The sequence below is a fragment of the Oryctolagus cuniculus genome, chromosome 3, assembly GCF_964237555.1.
Source record: "Oryctolagus cuniculus chromosome 3, mOryCun1.1, whole genome shotgun sequence".
NCBI lineage: Eukaryota > Metazoa > Chordata > Mammalia > Lagomorpha > Leporidae > Oryctolagus > Oryctolagus cuniculus.
Window position 1 is genome coordinate 95,848,103 of NC_091434.1, and position 7,493 is coordinate 95,855,595.

The window sequence follows — 7,493 nt, forward strand, 5'->3', positions numbered from 1 at the left end:
CACTGTTTTCCAAATAAAAAAATAAATTCTTTTAAAAAAGATAAAATACCACAGTTATATTGAATTGTATGTCAGAATTTTGTTCTCCTTACAAAAATAAACTCATTACTCTGTTCCGGTCTATTGAATTATCAAAATATTTCACTTTCAAATGTTGTATAATCCTATGTTCAACTCTGAGCTAGTATTGCTTTAGAGCTTATAAAAAAAAAACCTCACTAAAATGTACACTAATAAGTGGTACTGGGGATTCCATTCATATGTCACAAGCTGCTTGTTTTTCAGTTGCCTGGTTTTATCACTTTTTAATGATTTGTCACATGTCCTAAAAGACCAGGCAATTAATCTTATGTAGGTTCACTAAATTAGCCTGTAAATAATGTAACAAATCATTAAATTGAAAAGCAAACTGAAAGCATTTAAAAATAAATCTATCATATTGCATTAAAAATCCTAAAGTGTAAATGGCAGTAAATTAAGTACGGCAAGAATGGAAAGCATTTTCCATTTCAGTGAGTGAAAACATAGGTATGCAATATGTGGATTCTCTAAGATTAAGCAGGGGCAATTTTTTTGTTGGCAAAGTTTGATCCTTAACTTTCGCTCACAAGGTAAAGCACTCTGATAGTTGGTTTAGTGAACATGGACTTACTGCATCTTCCCAGTCTCAGACCCTACCCTATCCAACTTCATTCTCCCTTCCTGCCTTATTCTTATTGGAAATTCTCATTGATACTTGGTGTGCAAGGTGACGTATGCATTATATTCTACTTCATGGGTGCTTTTTTTCAAGACAGTTTAATCTTTCTACAAAAAGATTGACTAAAGGCAAATATTTAAAGTCCCAATGCTCTTGGAAAAACAGGTTTTTTTTGTTTTTTTTGTTTGTTTGTTTTTGTTTGTTTGTTTGTTTTTTTTTGTTTGTTTTTGACAGATAGAGTTAAACAGTGAGAGAGAGAGACAGAGAGAAAGGTCTTCCTTCCACTGCGCCAATCTGAAACCAGGAGCCAGGTGCTTCTTCCTGGTCTCCCATGAGGGTGCAGGCACCCAAACACTTGGGCCATCCTCCTCTGCCTTCCTGGGCCACAGCAGAGAGCTGGACTGGAAGAGGAGCAACTGGAACTAGAACCCGGCACCCATATGGGATGCCGGTACCGCATGCGGAGGATTAACCAAGTGAGTCATGGCACTGGCCCCGGAACAACAGTTTCTTAACTTTGACAATAGTGACATTTTGGGCCACATAATTCTCTGTTGTAGGAGGTTTCCTATGCACTGTCAGCATCTCTGCCCTCTACCCATTACATTCTAATAGCACTTCTGGTTTATGACAACAGAAAATATCTCCATATGTTGCCAGTATGTCTTCAGGTGGAGGGCAAAAGGCAAAATTGTATCTGATTGGAATCACTTAGTTACATCACTTGCAATGTCTTGATATTATTGAAAAATTCATGAAAGAATCAGTTTAATTTAGTTTTCTCTAAAATTCAAATATTACAGCAAGGGAAGGCATTTAGCCTAGCAATTACAAATGTAGGTTAAGAAACCTATTTCTGTGTCAAAATATTTAGGTTTCCTAGTACCTAGATACCTGAATTGGTTCCTGACTCCAGCTTCCTTCTAATGCAGATCCTTGGAGGCAACAGAGATAGCTCAAGTGATTGAATTCCTGCCACCCAAACGGGAGACCTAGATTGAGTTCTTGGCTCTTGGCTTTGACCCTGGCACAGTCCCATCCACTGTGCACATTAGAGGAGTAAGCTGGCAGATGAGCTTCTCGGCACTCTCTCCCTCTTGCAGTCTTTCTCCCTCCCTCCCAAACAAATAAATAATAAATAATTTTTAAATTAAAAGAGAGTTGTCACTGGAAAACTGCTACATAAAAGCTTCAAATACAACCACATATCTTTTCAAATTATTAGAAATAGAAATGATCTTAATACAATTTTAATTATTGATTTAGTATGTAGTTTCTATAGCCCAGTTTGTAAAATATGGTGTTCAGAGATGATGGAATGCAACACAATTGTTATTTATTGTTTATTTTACAAGGGACACTGTTTGTAGCAAGAGACACTTCATGTCATTAAAGGCAAAATTGCATGAATTCCCAAAGATATCTAGATTCCATTAGACTATTGTGCATGAGATTGTCTAGATAGTTCATGATATCTTCTATATTATTTTCAACCTATATTTTAATGATTACACTTTTACCTATATATAACATATTATAAAATTTTAAGAAAAAGTTTATTTTTCTAGTTAGTTACTTTTTGCTATCTTTTTTCAAGCCATGAATTTTACCACTCAAAAGTTTTAATTGCCTAACTTATCAAAAGCTAAACTAAATCTTAAAATAATATGAGCATTATGCAATTGAAAGAAAAGATCATAATTTCATTCAGACTTTCAGTAAAAACAACATTATATTTTCATATTTAAAGTATTATTGTGGCTGGCGCCACGGCTCACTAGGCTAATCCTCCACCTTGTGGTGCCGGCACACCGGGTTCTAGTCCCGGTTGGGGCACCGAATTTTGTCCCAGTTGCCCCTCTTCCAGGCCAGCTCTCTGCTGTGGCCAGGGAGTGCAGTGGAGGATGGCCCAAGTACTTGGGCCCTGCACCCCATGGGAGACCAGGATAAGCACCTGGCTCCTGGCTTCGGATCAGCGCGGTGCACCTGCCGCAGTGCGCTGGCCACGGCGGCCATTGGAGGGTGAACCAACGGCAAAGGAAGACCTTTCTCTCTGTCTCTCTCTCTCACTGTCCACTCTACCTGTCAAAAAAAAAAATTAAAGTATTACTTTTATATATTCTAGAAAAGGTAATAGAAAGCATATGATAGTTGCTTAATAAATATTTTCATACCCATTGGATGTTAAAACAATTCTGAAGAGCACAACAAACTTGAGTAAGTTCTTTACAAAGGTTTCATTTTTGTTCCTATTCTGTCAAAATACCAAGTATTTATATAATTGCTGCATCACTTATGGATATAACTAAAACAAGAAAAACCATATTTTATAATATATATTATATATAATGAATATATTCTCTGTATAGGAAGTGGTCTCAGCTAAGAGAATGATGTAAATGCTAGGCTTTTTAAACTTTTTAAGATATAGTGATGATAGATTTGCCCTTTTGACTTTGCAATATATTCTTTGAAAAGATTTATTTGTATGGATATTCAGTATCTTCTTTTTAAAGATTTATTTATTTGAACGGCACAGTGACAAAGAGAAATGAGAGGTAAAAACAAATGGCCACATACCCATATCTGGACCAGGAGGAAGCCAGGAGCCAGGAACTCCATCCTGGCCTCCCACAGAGGTGGCAGAGGCCCAAGCACTTGAGCCATTATTGCTGCTTTCCCAGGCATTCAAGCAGGACGCTTGATAGGAAATAGAGAAGCCTGAATTTGAACGAGCAATCTGATAGTGAGTGGATGCTGGTGGCCTCTGTATTCAGTATCTTGAATCTCATAAGTAAATCAATAATATGAAATCTTACAGGAGTTACCTTCATGTAATCTGATTTAAAACCATGGTTTCAAAACAGATTCACATAATTATGAAGACAAATTGGTTATCCATCCCATGGGTTGTTAAAATAAACATGCCTAAATCACACATTGACAGGAAGTGACCCAATGTTATTGACTGAAAAAGCACTAAGATTTATAGTGCTTTGAAGTACATCACTAATTATCTGTCATGTCAGAATGATTGGGGAACATCTTCTATCCAAGATTCGTTGCAAAAAATGCAGCTAATAATGAATCTATGAATTTTCAAAATGAGGAAAATACACGCACACACATTCATACCCCTGTATAAACATATATTGCATTTGTACATATAAAGATGCTTCACAAAGTTCATCAAAACTTAAATTAAAAGGTAAGCTGTTCGATGTAAAAAGTTTTAAATGTATATAAAGTTTTTTCATAATTTGTATTTCTGTTAACTTTTTGAAGACCCCCCTAGTATAATGCATATATATATATATACACATATACAGTGTGTATATATATATATATATATATATGTAGATAGGTATATATGTACTCCATATTTATTGTATATCCAGCATCTACATCAAGATAACACAAGAGAAATACTATTCCAAAAGAGTAGAAGACTACAGTATAAGATTCACCAACAGTTGTCTCAGTTGTCTTTTTTTTTTTTTTTTTTGACAGGCAGAGTTAGTGAGAGAGAGAGACAGAGAGAAAGGTCTTCCTTTTCCATTGGTTCACCATCCCCGCAATGGCCGCTATGGCCAGAGTGCTGTGCTGATCCGAAGCCTGGAGCCAGGTGCTTCTTCCTGGTCTCCCATGCGGGTGCAGGGCCCAAGCACTTGGGCCATTCTCCACTGCCTTCCCGGGCCACAGTAGAGAGCTGGACTGGAAGAGGAGCAACCAGGACAGAACCGGTGCCCCAACCAGGACTAGAACCGGGGGTGCCGGTGCCACAGGCACGCCGCAGGCAGAAGATTAACCAAGTGAGCCACGGCACCGGCCAACAGTTGTCTTTAACTTAATTTATTGGCAATCCTTATAGTACAATTTCCTTGGTCATTGTAAGATGAACTTTGTCTGCTGGCTAAATGAAACTTTAGCACTAGCCAATGCATATGGGCATGTTAAATATTCTAAGATATCCTGCTGAAAGGATGTTTTATTTTGTTTAATAACTTATATACTATAGGTATCTATGCAGCCTTTCCCCCTTACTTGTCATCTTTTAGCATCACAGGGAACTGGTGTTATGCTGAACAAACTTGAGGGAGATGATTGCTTCTCTCACCATTAGTTTGGAATAGCACTGCCTTTCCCTAATCTTCCTGGATTAACATAATCTGGAATTTGAATCAGAAGATTTGAGGTTTATTTCTTTGTATTTAAGATCATTGGGTTTCTAAGACAGATTTTCATAAGCATATTCAGGAAGTGAGATACTGTTTGTGAAATCTCTTTTCATTTTTTGAGTACCTTACTAGTGGTAATTTCTCTTATTAGGTATTATTAAGCTCAACCTAAGAGGCTCAAAAATGTTACCTATATCACTCAGATTTCTTAAACATATAATGACATATTGCTTAATTCCCCTCTGTTAGTGCTTTGGCCTCTCTCTTGCAAAATAGCAAGAAAGAAACAGTTAAATGTTCCAATTCCTAAGAGGTTGAGCACTTCTACAAACAACAGTCAGAATAGGGAAAAAAGAAAATTAACGGTTTTCTGCTAATGACTCATATTAGACCTCTTTGGTGGTCTAAAGCAATGGATTACATCTTTTTATCATTTCTTCCATCTGCCTGTCACAGGACCACTAGGGTGATTGCTAGTTTTGTTGTTAAAAATGTCACCCCCCTTTTTTTTTCAGAATCTTTAAAAGTAAACACAGGAAAAGTGGTGTATACCTGTCATTTAGATCAAATAAAACAAAGGTCGATGGAAATACATTTCTCGTTTGAAGAGGCTCCCCTGCTGATTTTGTTTATCAGAAAATGGCAAGTTTTTGTTCCTAATGGACTGAAATTTAAATAAAATCTGACCCTGGAAATAAAAGCAGCCATTATGACGAAATAAAATTATATACTTTGGAGGAGAAATTGAATTAGAATGCTGGCTTTCTTTGGTTAAATTCTTTTACATAAGGAAATGAGCAAGAGAGAGAAAACTGTTGGATAAAGTGAGCTTTTTAAAAAATCAATAATTGTTTCTAAATTACTTTTTAAAACTTTGCCCCAGACTTTACAAAGTATTGTGAATTGTACTGAAATTTGTGTATATCTTTGCACAAGAGCCTAACTAAAGCCAGAAGAACAAGTTGATTTTCATTTTGGTAGTTCTTTTTAGCAAGTAGAATTCTCAAAAGGATCAAGATTTTACATCTTGTGTCTAAGTATTCCTTAAAAACGGGAATCATTTAAAGATCAAATAGCATTAGCCATAACATGCTTTAAAAATGAAGAAGATATTACATCCCTTCTAGGATTGCATTTGATTTTCAGTAAAACTCATCTAAAGACAAAATGTATTTTATTTCTATCACATTCATAAGAAGAGCTCTGAATTGATGAATGTAACATTTATTTGAGCTCTTTAAGTTTCATTGATTTGGGGAGAAAGATCAAAGTTTATATTTGCCCTTAGATGTATCTGTCACTCAAAAAGTAAAATATTTATGATAGTTGCTATAGAGGAAATAGGGGGAATAAATTCATGGACCTCCACCTTCCGCAGTGAATGGAAAATTTGGAAAAAAATGTCTTCCAAAGACTTCCCCTTTTTTGGAAAATGACTAATACTAAATGTCATATTAGATTATTTATCTAGAATCACACTTATAATAATGACAGAGGTAAAAATACCCAGTTCCTCTATTTATTATATGTGTTGATTCATACAAAACATTCAACTTCTCAGAATTTCAGCCACCTTTTACAGTATTTTTCCAGAAATTTGACTTGGAATTAGATGAGAAAACATGTAATAGATGTTCAGTGGAGTCACTAAACAGATATTCATAAAAAAGTGGGATGTGTCGGTTTTGCTGTAGGTTATGAAGATGTTACACAGAAAATAATGTAATGACTTCTTTTTACTCTCATAGAATTTACCTTCCTGGGCCTTGGGTAACAGAGTCAAGAAAATAAAAATAGAAAGATAGTTTTAGATTCTGAAAAGAATTGGGGAGCCGTGGAGCCAAATAATAAGGAAACAGGCACAACTGGGCTACTTTCTTGTATTAGGGAAGATGTCTCTCAAGTAGAGATCCATAACTGAGACGTTAATGGGAAAGACTACTGGTCATACTTGAGTTGAGCATTTGTTGGAAGAGTCATGGTAGGGATTCGTAATCTTTAGATGCATAAATTCCCAGAATTGATATTCACAACATGTCCCTTCAAATACTCCTTTACACTCTGTTAAAAGAGTACTAAAACTAATAGTTATGCATTGCAATGTTTGTTTTATACTTTTCTTTGGAGTTGAATTAGATACTACTTGCAATTGGGAAAACAACATTGTGATGATATCTCAGGGCACTGCGTTTAATGACTATAACCAGCTGAATAATATTTAATGATGCGGGCAGTTAAGTACTTCTGAGTTCTCATCTGAAAAAATATATTTTTGGCTGCTGGAGAAACATACTAAAAAAAATTACATAAAACCTCTATATGCAGACATAATCAGGATACATTGAGACTTTCATAAGAAAGGAAAGTTAATACACAATCCAATTTCCCCCTTTCCATTTTTGATGATTTCATTGATTGCAAGTTACTATAGCCTGCTTATAGAAATAAAAAATCATCTAGGTAAGCTTCAGAGTGATATCTGAAGGATCCAAAATAAACTCCAACAGTGAAATTTCAGTGTTTGGAATCAAGTATTTTTGGACACCAGCCCACATCATTTTTGTAATTCATACTCCCAAACTCTGTTTTTTCTTACCTTCTAAGGATCTACTAAT